This window comes from Dasypus novemcinctus, chromosome 2 (genome assembly GCF_030445035.2).
Source record: "Dasypus novemcinctus isolate mDasNov1 chromosome 2, mDasNov1.1.hap2, whole genome shotgun sequence".
In the NCBI taxonomy this organism is placed as follows: domain Eukaryota; kingdom Metazoa; phylum Chordata; class Mammalia; order Cingulata; family Dasypodidae; genus Dasypus; species Dasypus novemcinctus.
The window spans coordinates 72,112,515-72,126,278 of record NC_080674.1 but is presented as its reverse complement, the minus strand read 5'-3'; the positions used below and the strand labels follow the sequence as shown (position 1 = coordinate 72,126,278).

General features: G+C 39.6%; 1 pseudogene; it reads left to right on the top strand.

Moving 5' to 3' along the window:
• The first annotated feature begins 11,319 nt into the window (after positions 1 to 11,319).
• Positions 11,320 to 13,764, top strand: part of LOC101422323 (electrogenic sodium bicarbonate cotransporter 4-like) — a 38,808-nt pseudogene continuing 36,363 nt past the window's right edge.

Sequence of the window (13,764 nt, the reverse complement as noted above, 5' to 3'; positions counted from 1 at the left end):
AAGTCTCCTATTAATGTAGAACTGTCAAGTTCTCCCTTCAAAACTGTCAATTTTGCTTCATATATTTTGAGACTCTGCTGTTAGGTGGATATGTATCAGGTTGGTGCAAAAGTAATTGTCGTTTTACCTAGTTGAAATTTGCCTTTTGATATTGAAATACATTCTTAAATAAATGCGGTTATGTTATACTTCATTTTAATGTGCATTTCTTGCTTTATGATTTTTGCTAATGATTTATTACTTGCTAATGATTTATATTTATTTTAGACTATAGAAATGATGTTAGACAAAAGCAAATTTGAGTGATTTTCCTTTTTGAGTTCAAAATGGGTCATAAGCAGCAGAGACAACTCAGAACATCAACAACACATTTGGCCAGGAACTGCTAATGAATGTACAGTGCAGTGGTGGTTCAGGAAGTTTTGCAAAGGGGATGAGAGCCTTGAGATTAGGAACATAGTGACCAGCCATCAGAGGTTGACAATGACCAATTGAGAGCAATCATTGAAGCTGATCCTCTTCTAACTACACAAGAAGTTGCCAAAGAACTCAAAGTTGAGCATTCTACAGTCATTCAACATTTGAAGCAAATTGGAAAGGTGAAAAAGATTAAGTGAGTGCCTCATGAGCTGACCAAAACATTTTAAAAATTGTTGTTCTGAAGTGTCTTTTCTCTTATTCTATACAACAACAACAAGCCATTTCTCAATTGGATTGTGATGTGCGATGAAAAGTGGATTTTATACGACAACTAGTTCAGTGGTTGAACCAAGAAGAAGCTCCAAAGCACTTCCCAAAACCAAACTTGCACCAAAAAAGCATCATTGTCACTGTTCTGTGGGCCACTGCCAGTTTCATCCACCTGAGAAGTACGCTAAGCAAATGGAAGAGATGCACGAGATGCACCAAAAACTGCAACACCTGCAGCCGGCATTTGTCAACAGAAAGGGCCAGTTCTTCTCCACAGCAATGCCCAACTGCAAGTTGCACAACCAACACTTCAAAATTTGAACAAATTCAGCTACAAAGTTTTACCTCATCCACCATATTCACCTGACCTCTTACCAACTGACTACCACTTCTTTAAGCATCTCAACAACTTTTTGCAGGGAAAATGCTTCCACAACCAGCGGGATGCAGAAAATGCTTTCCAAGAATTCATTGAATCCTGAAGCACAGATTTTTATGCTATAGGAATACACAAACTTATTTCTCATTGGCAAAAATGTGTTGATTGTAATGATTCCTATTTTGATTAATAAAGATGTGTTTGAGCCTAGTTATAATGATTTAAAATTCATGGTCCAAAACCGCAATTCCTTTTTCACCAACCTATTATTTACAATTGCTATATCTTCTCATTGAATTGTCCCCCCTTATCAGTACATAACAACCATCTTCGTCCCATATAACTGTTTTTGACTTAATATCTGTTTTATCCAATATTCATATAGCCACTGCAGCTCTCTTTTTGTTACTATTTGCATGATTTATTTTTTTCAATCCTTTCATTTTCAAGCTACTTGCATCTTGCAATTTAAGGTGAACCTTTCAGACAGCATATAGTAGGGTCTGGTTTTTTATCCATTCTGTCAATCTCTGCCTTTTGACTAGAGAGTTTAACCCATTTACATTTAAAGTCAACTACTGATAATACAGGACTTTTTTCTGACATTTTGCTACCTAACCTCTATAAGTCTTATACATTTTTGGCACTGGATTTCATTAATGCCTACTTGTAACAATTTAATATGGCTCATAAATTCCAAAAATAGATACTGGGTTATGTTTGTAAACTGTTCTATACCTAAGCATGATTAAATTATGATTATGGCTTTGATTGAACCATGTCAGTAAGGTATTGAGTACCACCCCTTGGAGGGTGGACACTCATAGATAAAAGACATGGCAAAGGACACAGTTGGAGTTTTGAGATGGAGCCCAGGAAGTAAGCACACAGGAAAAGAACACAGAGGAATAGGGACTGCTCCTTATACACAGCAGAAGCCCTGGGGAGAGAGACAGAGCTATTTGCCTGATAATCTATAGCTGGCCTTGTGGAGTGAACACAGTGGCTGAGCCTGGAGAGAAACATAGCCTTGGGAAGAGAGGAACCCAAGAACCTTGAACCTTAAAACTTGAACTTGAACCAAGAACCTTGAACTCTCAGATGGGCAGCCATCTTGCCCTAACATGTGGCAATAGACTTTGATGAGGGAAGTAACTTATGTCTTATTGCCTGGAACTGTAAGCTTATACCTCAAATAAATACCCTTTATGAAAGCCAACAGATTTCTGGTATTTTGCAACAGAACCCCTTTGGCTGACTAATACACTACTTTTATACTGATTTGTTTTTTTGTGTTGTACCATATTGAGTGTCTTCTCATTTCTATCTGGATACATTTTTTTTTCTGTTTTCCTTGTGGTTACCATGGGGTTAAAATTTAATATCCTAAATATATAGCAATCATATTTGGTTTGATACCAATTTAACTTCAATAGCGTGCACATATGCACATATACTTTTTCTATACCTCTCTGTTCCCCCCAACATTTTTTGTACTGTTACCACTTATATTTTTGTACATTGTATGCCTGAAAATAAATTTATCATAACTTTTTATGCATTTGCATTTTAGCACCTGTAGGAAATAAAAAGTTGTTACATACCAGGCAAAACAATACAATAATACTGGCATTTAGAATTACCCATTCTAAATCTACAAAATCTAAAAATCTACAAAGAGGATTTTTATGTCCCTTTCTGTCACTAGCAAGATATCTAGAGACTGGACCCCACAGTGGCCTGCTGAGAGAATGGTGGATGGGCACCAGTAGCCACTGCACAGAAAAAAAACAATTTACAGTTATTTATTATAATTTATCAGACTCTTCCTCCCACTCTCCCCTGGATGCTATACCATGGTCTTCTGGCCTCTGGAGTTTTAAAATAGTTTTTTCAGACAGTTCCTGCCTGTTTAATAGTTGTTTTGGTGGAAGGACTGAGTCCTGGAGCTCCTTACTCTGCCATCTTCCCTGAAAGTTTCCTCTATACTTAATTTTTAATCAGTTAAGAATTTATCTTGGATTAAATCATGAGGTAGGAAAGCTAACTTTCCCAGGTGATTATACAGTTCCTGAAAAGTCATTTATGGAATAACCTACCTTTTCCTTTTCAATTTAAAATAGAAACTTTGTTACATACTAATTTTTAAATTTATTTGTGGTATCTATTTATGGAATTTTCAAGTATTACTATTTTTTCTTTCATCTATTTGTCCCCCAGTGACAAATATTTAAACTATGTTGACTGTATAAATGTGTTTTGATATCTGGTATAATTGATGCCCCATATTTCACAGTCCCCCATTTGTTTAGCTGCTTTTAAATTTTTGTAGTTTCCTTTATAAATATTTCTATTCTTGTAAGGTTTTTTCCCACCTAATTATTTTGTATTTTAGATGGCTTTTGTGAATGTTAAGGAGACTCTTGATTCTTTAAGGAGTCATTTTACTCAATACTCTTGTTAATTCCAAAGAATTTTTCACTGGTTTCTTGTATTTTCCTGGTGACCAATTATATAATCCAGTAACAAAGAAAATTTTGTCCCCTCTTATTTAATATTTTCATCTCACTTATTTTTCATGTCTGATTGCTTATTATTTCCAGAATAATGTTGAACAATAATGATAAGGAAAAAAATCATCATGTAAATGTAAGTACTCTTTTCTAGTTTCATGCTTTAATAGGAATTAATATTCTCTAAGAGCTTATGATGGGCTAGGCACTGTTCTAGGCAATTTATGTCTTAACTCATTTAACCCACCCAATAGCACTATGATGTCTGATAAGCCCTATGCCTGTTTTTCTAGAAGAGAAATTGAAACACAGAGACATTGAATAACTTGTCCAAAGCCACACTGCAAGAAATAGGCAGAAGTAAATTTGACACTGGACATTCTGATGAGCAGGGTAGTGATATCCTCCATCATATTATAGCATAGCTCTCTCCTGTGGTGAATTGGGATTACAAACAGTAGAAGAGGCTCTACTAGCCTCAGCAGTCTCTGTCACCTCATACTGCCAACACCAGACTACAGAGGATAAGCTCCATTGGGCTCCCTAGTGTCAGCAGGTATGAAAAGATTCCAGAAGAGCAGAAGCCAGGTAGCAGCAGTTAACACTCAGAGGCTGGACTGGGGCAAAAATATCATAGTGGACAGCAAGGTCAAAATGGGTGCTGGGGCTGCCCTGATGTTCCTAGGGGCAAGATAGGTGGTTAGACAATAAGGATATTGCTAGATATACATCATCCCCAGAGATTAAAAGCTGATGAGCAGGGAAGCGGACTTGGCCCAGTGGATAGGGCATCCATCTACCACATGGGAGGTCCACGGTTCAAACCCCAGGCCTCCTTGACCCATGTGGAGCTGGCCCATGCGCAGTGCTGATGCGCACAAGGAGTGCCGTGCCACGCAGGGGTGTCCCCCGCATAAGGGAGCCCCACGTGCAAGGAGTGCACTCCGTAAGGAGAGCCGCCCAGCACAAAAGAAAGTGCAGCCTGCCCAGGAATGACACCACACACACGGAGAGCTGACACAGCAAGATGACACAACAAAAAGAAACACAGATTCCCGTGCTGCTGACAACAACAGAAACGGACAAAAAGAAGAACACACAGAAAATGGACACAAAGAACAGACAACTGGAGCGGGGTGCGGGAGGGAGGAGGGAAGAGAAATAAATAAAAAAATAAATCTTAAAAAATTTAAAAAAAAAGCTGATGAGCAGAATCAGCTACCCCAGTGGAGATTCATGATCACTCATCTGGTTTCCAGTGAGGCCAGTTCTCAGATCTAGAACCAGTTGCATTGCTAGTTAGTGCTTAGTAGTAATTCCTCAGTGCCAGGAAGGCCCATCCCCGGAGTCATATCCCACACTGGGGGGAAGGTAGTGCATTTACATGTTGTTTGGCTTAGAGAGAGGCCACATTTGAACAACAAGGAGTCTCTCAGGAGGTAACTTTTAGGCACCCTACAGCACTAGGCTAACTTACAATTTCAAGAAAAAAGGCTCTTAAGCATAATCATCAATATAAGGGGCCATCAATGGACCATCCATTTTCATTAGTCATTGCCCTGCTCTTTGGGGATTGTTGCTGCTCCATTTGTTGCTGTTCCATTAGAGAATGTGGCAGAGCTCCCCAGGATGGGAATTCAATATTCTTTTGGTCATTGCATGAATTTCCACCCACTGCAACAATGCCCCATGAACATTTGAACACATTTACATACCTTATATGTTTGCCCATATGTACTTCCTCCCATGTGTCCCCTATCACTGACACACCACACCAATGAGCCTCCCCGGCCACAATTGTAACCCTTTTGTGGTCCAAAACTTCTCAAAACTGAAGCCAAGAATATCACCAAATAGAGTTAATAGGTAAATGAAATAATAATGATAGGTTTAAACATAAGAAATAAAATACATAATAATTTATAAAAACTGAAATAAAATTTTTAAGTTGGGATATTAAAAAAATAATGAAAAGTACTTAAAAATTTTTTTGACATTTTGCCTTGCATCACTGTAATATCTCTTGTCTTGTATGTATAGTGACATTTTCTTCCATTTCTTCCCCAGTGTCTTTTTTTCATTTTGTCCTCAAAGAAGTTTTAGGTCGCAGTAAAGTCACATACAGAACACAGGGGACTCCCATATACCCAACATCCTCCCCTTTTCCCCCTTCCCATATCAGTAACTTTTTTAATGTGGATGGTACATTTATTACAACTGATGTACAAATATTGAAACACAGCTGCTAACCAAGGCTAATGGTTTACATTATGGGCTACACTCTAGATCACACACTTTTATCAGTTTTTATTGAAATTCAACATGGCCTGTATCCATCATTGCAAGATTACTCATAACACTTCCTTTGCCCCCTAAATACCCCCTGTTCCATCTACTCTATTCCTCGCTCCCCCTCCCCTCGGGGCCCACGGTGACCACCAGGCTTCCCTCCTTGAAGGACAAGATTCATAATTACTTGCAACAACACTGAGGACTTGACACACTGATCTGGCCTCTCCTATTAGGAACCACCCAATCTCTCGAGAGATACCCACTCTTCTGTTTGAGACCCTGTACTAGTTAATAAGCAATTGTCTCTCAGCTCCCAACCCAGCCTCTATATTCTTTTTTGTGATGCTGGGACTGGGACTCTACAAACCATATTTCTGCTTTGCTTCATGTTCCTGTTGGCATCACAGTTTTTGGCACTCACAGCAGCTGAATCCTAATACTATAAATGCTTTTTTAAAAAATTTTTATGTGCAACCTTTAAAAGTCAGTGTCAGGATAGAGTAAACCTAACATGGTACACAGGTATATCTGAGTAGTACAAGGGCTGGAGTGTGGCAGATGCTGTCAGTGCCCTGCCCATATCTCCTCACCCTTAACACTTCAGAGCACACCAACCTTCTTCTTGTCAGCACCTAGATTGATTTGCCTATTTTCTCTGGTCTAAGGGAAATTATACCATCTTACCAGAAGCAGCCTTCAACTAATAACTGAAGGGAGCTGGTGTATAAGAATCCCAGCTCCCCCACCTACCACCAATCAGGTGGTTTATTTCTTTCTATGGTTAGTGTAACAAATTACCACAAAATTCATAGCTTGAAACAGTGGAAACTTAATTCCATCACAATTCTGGAGGGCAGAGGTGCAAACTCACTACCCCTGGGCTAAAATCCAGGAGTCAGCAAGTCTGTGCTCCCTCGAGAGGCCTCAGAGGAGAATCTGTCCCTTGCCTCTTCTAGCTTTTGGTGGCTGCCAGCATTCCTTGGCTTGTGGCTGCATCACTCCTATCTCTGCCTCCATAGTCACATCACCTTCTCTTTTTCTGTGATCAAATCTCCCTCTTATGAAGATATATGTGTTTTCTTTAGGGTATACCTGGATAATCCAGCATAATCACCCCCTCTCAAGATCCTTAACTTAATAACATCAGGAAAGTCGTTTCCTTTTTGCCACCTAAGGTAAGGTTTACAGGTTCCAGGGGTTAGGAGGTGAATATCTTTTGCAGGCAATTATTCAGCTTACCACAGATAGCATAAGTCTGATGCCCATATTTACACTGGCATTCTAAATCCACCAAAGGGATTAGACACCATTTACCTACAGTGGTAACTTGCCTGATAATTAACCTTTATTTGCTCCTGTCTCTTCCCTATTCACTTACTCTCTACCATGCTTTCCTACGAAGCACTTACAAAATGCTTTGATGACTGCTTCTGGGGCAACACAAACTAAAGTGACTGTACATGCCAACAATAGACAGTATCTACTCAACAACACATTCTTTTTTAATAAAGTCTTATTGAAGTATATCATTCATACATGAACATACATAAACAATAAGTGTATAGTAAAAATTATGAATTTACAAAGCAAACATGCATATCATCATACAGTGCTCTCACACATCACCACACCATCAACACCTTGCATTGTTGTGGAACATTTGTTACAAACTATGACAGAGCATCATCAAAATATTACTATTAACTATAGCCCATATCTTACATTTTGTGTATTTTCCCCCCAGCCTACCCAATTACCATCACCCGGTATTAGCATTATATATTTGTTACAGTTCATAAGAGAATGTTCTCATATTTGTTCTGTTAACCACAGTCCATCTTCCACCACAGGATTCCCTGTGCTGTACAGCCTATTCTTTGTACGATCCATTCAAAGTGTACACTTAGGGTCTTTCATTTCAACTGCACATTCCTTCTCATTGTTGTCTTGGATTGTTCTCTCTTATGAGTGCAGAAAAATGAGTTAGTGGGCTGAGAAGTGATAGGAAGAGAGTACTTTGGCCCTTATTGGCTCAATACCTGCAAGGTAAGGCAACTACACTATTTTCAGGTGGGCACAAATCCTGAGTCTCTGCCTAAGGGAGAAGAGAATGGAAAAAAAGGTCTTCCTACATTTTTCAGGTGTCACTTCCATGATCTAAAACTTGGGTAGGGTAAGAATTTTTTAAAACTATTCATTTTGTCTCTTATATAGTGAATAAAGATTCCTCCAAGATTCTGGCATCTGTTGGATATCAGTATTCCTTTTGGGCATTACTGTGAATTTTCACATTTTCTCTGTCTCTGTTTTCTGTGCATTCAAAGGTATTTTAATGAAAGTTGAAGGAGATTGAATGGTGGGAACTGCTGGCCATATGATTTTTTTTTTGTAAGAAAGCTTTTTTTTCTTCCCTTCCCCCTCCCCCACACTGCTGTTTTTGCTGTCTGTGTCCATTCGCTGTGTTATCTTCTATATCTATTTCTCTTTTTGTCTTCTCTTCTCATCTTTCTCCTCTAGTATTCACTGGGATTCAATCCTGGGGACCTCTGATGTGGAAAGAAGTCCCTGTCAATTGCACCACCTCAGTTCCTGGTCTACTGCACTTCACCCTGACTCTCCCCTTCATCTCTCTTTTGTTGCATCATCATCTTCCTGCATGACTCACTTGTGTGGGCTCTGGCTCCCCGTGCAGACACTGGCTCACCATGCGGGCACCTACATGGGCACTCGGCTCTCCTCTCAGGTACTCGGCTCACCATGCAGGCATTGGTTTGCCACATAGGCACACTTTCTCTTCTTTTTTCACCAAGAGGCCCAAGAGATCGAACCCAGGTCCTCCCATATGGTAAATGAAGGCCTTATCACTTGAGCCACATCTGCTTCCCCATATGATATTCTAATCTGAACATCTGTAGTATCCTATCTCAAGAAATAGTGAAGTGATAAAATGGAAGATGAAATTTCAAAGTTTTATGGAAGTCCTTCCTCTTGGAATAAAGCAGTCTTTCCATGTACATCCATATAGATGTGTTGTTGGTAATAAGAAACTATATCATTTACAGTATTGGAATTTCATGAATTTGGGGAGACAAAGAGAGAAAGAGAGAGAGAGAGAGAAAGAGAGAAATTGTTTCTCCAGAGACCTAAACTGGTCATTCAATAGTACTTGGAATATATTGAGGAAGGATTAAAATACGATTTCATTTAGTATTTCATTCTGCACATGACATTTTAATGGCCAAACAATCACAGTGCTGCAATAAATTCTGGGAGTATAGGGGTTATTTTCCTTTTGGTCCGGGTCATTATTTGAGTGATTTTTCATTGGTTAAGTTTCATTATTATCTGGGTGACACTTCTTATAGTAATAACCTTGCTTTGTTCCCCATCTTGTCTTATTTATCTTTGCTGACCAGCTGCCATTCACACTACGACCCTCTAATAGTAGCTAGTCTGCCTGACCTTTGCAGCTAGTAATCCCAAGGGGGCTAATGAGCGACCAATCCACATCAACCCTAATGAGCTATCTCCAACAGCTGTAGGAGAGCAGTAGTCTTTCGTTATCTTTTCATCATAAAAATCAAGAGAAAGTTAACCTTAAGCTGGAAGATAAAAACCAAAAGGAACACACCTTGGAAAATCCAAGGAGCTTCTCAGCCAGACTGAAGTCCCCTTTTGGCACTTCCAAAGCCTTGAAGTGTGACTCTGAACATTTACTCTGGGGGTGATGATATTGGTTTAAAGATTCAAACATATATTCCTTGTGATCTACTCAAAAGGAGCTAGGAAGTGAAGAATCATGAGACCACATAAATGAGCCATGGCTAGCAAATAGGATGCATTACACAGTATAATATAAAATATTTGGGTCACCTAGATGAATCTCTCTGACTCTTCCATAAGATATTGCCTGGGACTGTGCTTTGAAAGCATGTCATGATTACATCTTTGTATTCAGCAACAAAAATCTCATGAACAGTTTAGTTAACATTAATATACATTTTAAGATTACCTGGAGAGGTCATCTCAAGCCCCAGCCTGAGATTTCTATTCTCTTGGTCTAGATTGGGACCTGAGAATTTGCATATTGAACAAATATGATCCAAGTTTATCCTGAATTCTGCTTAATAAATTTCCAATGAATAGACACCAAAACTGAGAATTGTAGGGAAAACCAAAACTTCGCCACAATTTAGTATCATCACCAATGGAGCACAAATATGCAAACACAGCATCTGGGTTGTCAGGATGAAACAGGCTAATACAGTCCATAAGCCATATGGCTGTTAGCGCTTTCATCACATTTTCCAACAGGCCCTTTTCTATCCAAACTGCTTTCAATTTAAAAATTATCCCCAAAAATAAAAAGGCAAGATCACTCACTGAGCACCTACCACCTTCTTGGGAAGGAGGTAGGAGTTGATGGGAAAAAATGGGATTGGATTGGAGAAAAGAAGGAAAAACAGGAACAATTACGTGGTACCTGAAGTGAACATAAGTGTCAGAAATCTAAGCCAAATTCATCCCAGTCCATCAGCTCATTGAATTCATACACAGGCCTCAGGTGTCATTTAGTCTTCCAAGTGGGAATTATGCCAAAATTGCAACTTTCAGAGTAATTCTGGGAAGTAAAAACATAGATGGAAGGAGGACTGATTTGGGATGTGCCTAGGTGTGCCATTTGCATGCTGAGCTGTGATGGTCACACAGTTGACCTCTCTGTGGCCTGGTTTCCTCCAAAGGGTCCAATGTGGCTTACCCCACAGGGGTCTCTTGGAGTTCTAAATAAATAATAGAGGCACCTGCAAACAACTGAGGAGAAACCCATAAAAAACAAGTTTGGGAAATTACATAAACAGGAATAAATAGTGAGAGTAAAGAGAGAGAGGGGCTCCCCACACAGCATGGAGCTGCTGCCGCTGGCAGAGCCGAGGGAGCCTAAAGGCTGGAATGAGAAGAGCAAGCCAAGTTCCAGCAGTCACACCTGAGAGGAAGGAGGGTCCTTCTAAGCCCCAGATGTACGCAGAAGAATACCAAAGCCAACATCTCAAAAGGGAGCTTCAAGACAAACTTGCAGTTATACTGAGAGGAGAGAGGATATTTTGATAGCAGTGTTTGAAAGGGTCTTTGGAGCTTGTTGCCAGCCTCCAGATTCCCATCCCCTCCTCACATGCAGATTTTCATGTCGCTCCCATCAATGCAAAAGCAGACTTAACCCCCACCCCCATCCCACTTCTAGGTGGGAAAACAGAGCTTAAAGGGATTTAAAGTAGCAGGGAGGACAAAACAGATGATACAAATGTCTTTATACGAGAAAAGCTTTGTTCCCCCTATTATGCCTTTCAAAGAAGCTCTCAAATGGAATTTTTTTAAAAATCTTAAGCACAAAATATTAAATGCTATTTTTCAGAAATCAGTCTGGAGAACTTCTCAGGCAGTAACACGATGACTTTTGCCATCATTTTGGACGTTGTTTACACCCTTCGAATTACTGTGTTTGCAGTTGGGTATTATCACCAGGTAAGCGGGATGCCTGGGTTACTTATATTTTATTGGCCAGAGAAGGAATTTCTCATTATGTGCAGGCATAAATCCTCTTAGTATTGCTTGTAAATCTTATCTGTAATTTGAGACCCATCAGCAATGACTTGACAGGTTCTGCTTTGAGGGACGTTTGTCTGTCTACACATTTCCAGATGGAGTCAAAGATTCTGGACTTCAATAAGAGGACCTACCCACAAATTGTCAGTTGAATAGCTGGTAAGCTCAGAGCACTTGGGGTTTGGGGCCTTCACACAACAGTTGTCCAGCTGCAGCGCTGAAAGGGAAGATCCCATGCTGAACATGCTGTCACCTCAATCGTTTATTTGCTCATTGATCATTCCTCGGCATATAGTATGTGTCTTGCATTAAGCTAGTGTTGGAGACATCATGGGGGACAAGCTCCTGCTAAAAAAAATAAATTTTTAAAATGAAAAAAGAAATAAAACAATATATAGAACTCAGTTAACTAACCTGATGACAGAGTACCCCAAATACCCACCAACCACAAACAGTTGTGTAATCTTGTTATTCTCCTTTAAGAATCTTGGCCTCAAAACCAAGATAGGACATAATCTGGATTGCCACCTGAATCTGTGCTCCCTGAATTCTAAGACACCAAATAGATACCTCCCCTGCCTTGTAGTTTAGTTTGTTATTTCTCAGTTGACACTACATTAAAGAGTTTCAGTTCTAACCTACAAGCAATGGGGAATCATTGAAAGATTTCAGGCTGTGAAGTAAATTTCTTAGGTATGAATTTTAGAATTTCATCTAACCACAGTGTGGGGAACAGATAGTGGGAGAGGGCTGGCATTCTGCCTCCATACCTGGAGAGGACATGGCAATCCTGGGAGCCCCTGGGACAAAGGCATAAACAGTAATGACAAATCAGGGGTTCGGTACTCATATTAAAACATGAAACTTGTGACAAGAACTACATAAAGGTGGAGGGACAGAGGGGTACAGGTATATAGTTCCTGTATACTATTGAAACTACATTGGTATCAATGTAAAGGAGGCTGTTATAGATTTAGGATATTAAATATAAGCCCCATGGTAATTATAAAGAAAACATCAGAAAATATACAAACTCATAGAGACTAAAATTAGAGTACATGTTGTCAGGGGCAGGGGGAGGCAGGGTGAACTGGGAATTAATACATAATGGATGCAAGGTTTCTGTTTGGGAAGATGGGAAAGTTTTAGTAATGGAGGGTGGTGAGTGTCCCACAATATTGTGAATGTGATTAATCCCATTGAATGGTATGCTTGAGAGTGGTTGAGATGGGAAAGTTTATGTTGTATATATCTTCCCACAATTAAAAAAATGAAGGGAAGTGGATTTGGCCCAACAGATAGGGTGTCCACCTACCACATGGGAGGTCCAATGTTCAAACCCAGGGCCTCCTGACCCTTGTGATGAGCTGGCCTATGTGCAGTGCTGATGTGCACAAGGAGTGCCCTGCCATACAAGGGTGTCCCCCATGTAGGGGAGCCCCACGCGCAAGGAGTGCACCCCATAAGGAGAGCCGCCCAGCCAAAAAAAGTACAGCCTGCCCAGGAGTGGTGCCATACACACGGAAAGCTGACACAGCAAGATGACACAACAAAAAGAGACACAGATTCTGGGTGCCACTGACAAGAACACAAGCAGACACAGAACACACAACAAATGGACACAGAGAGCAGACAGTTAGGGATGGGGAAAGGGGAGAGAAATAAATGAAAAGAAAAAAAGAACACTAAAGAGGCAATGACAATTAAATGCAATACATTGATCTTGGATGGGATCGAGCAAGGAAGGAGCAAAGGCTCAAGGGGACATTATAGGAGCATATTAAAAAATTATAATATAGACTGTAAGCTTTAAATCAATGTTAAATTTCTTGAACTTGATAACTGTATTTAAGGTGGTTACATGAGTGAATATCCTTGTTCTTAAGAAATGTACATGGTAGAACTACGTGTTCAAGGAACATGATGTATACAATCTATACTCAAGTGTTCAGAAAATGGATGATTGATAGAGATAGATGATTTATAGATACATAGATACACACATACATACATACATACATACAGCAAATGTGACAAAAGGTTAAAATTGGTGAAACTGGGTATGTGGGAGATAGAGGTAGATTGGAGTTCTCTGTATGGAGCTTGAACTATTTGAAAATAGTTCAAAATAAAAATTAAAAAAAAAACAATGGGGCTCTTTCTAAACTACTGAGGAAAAATACAAGTGGGATTTCTAGATATAACATATGCCTTCAGGTTTCAATCATTAAAATCTCCTTAAGGAGATTACTGATGCCACAGAAGCTAAATCCCCTGACAGGAGAGCTT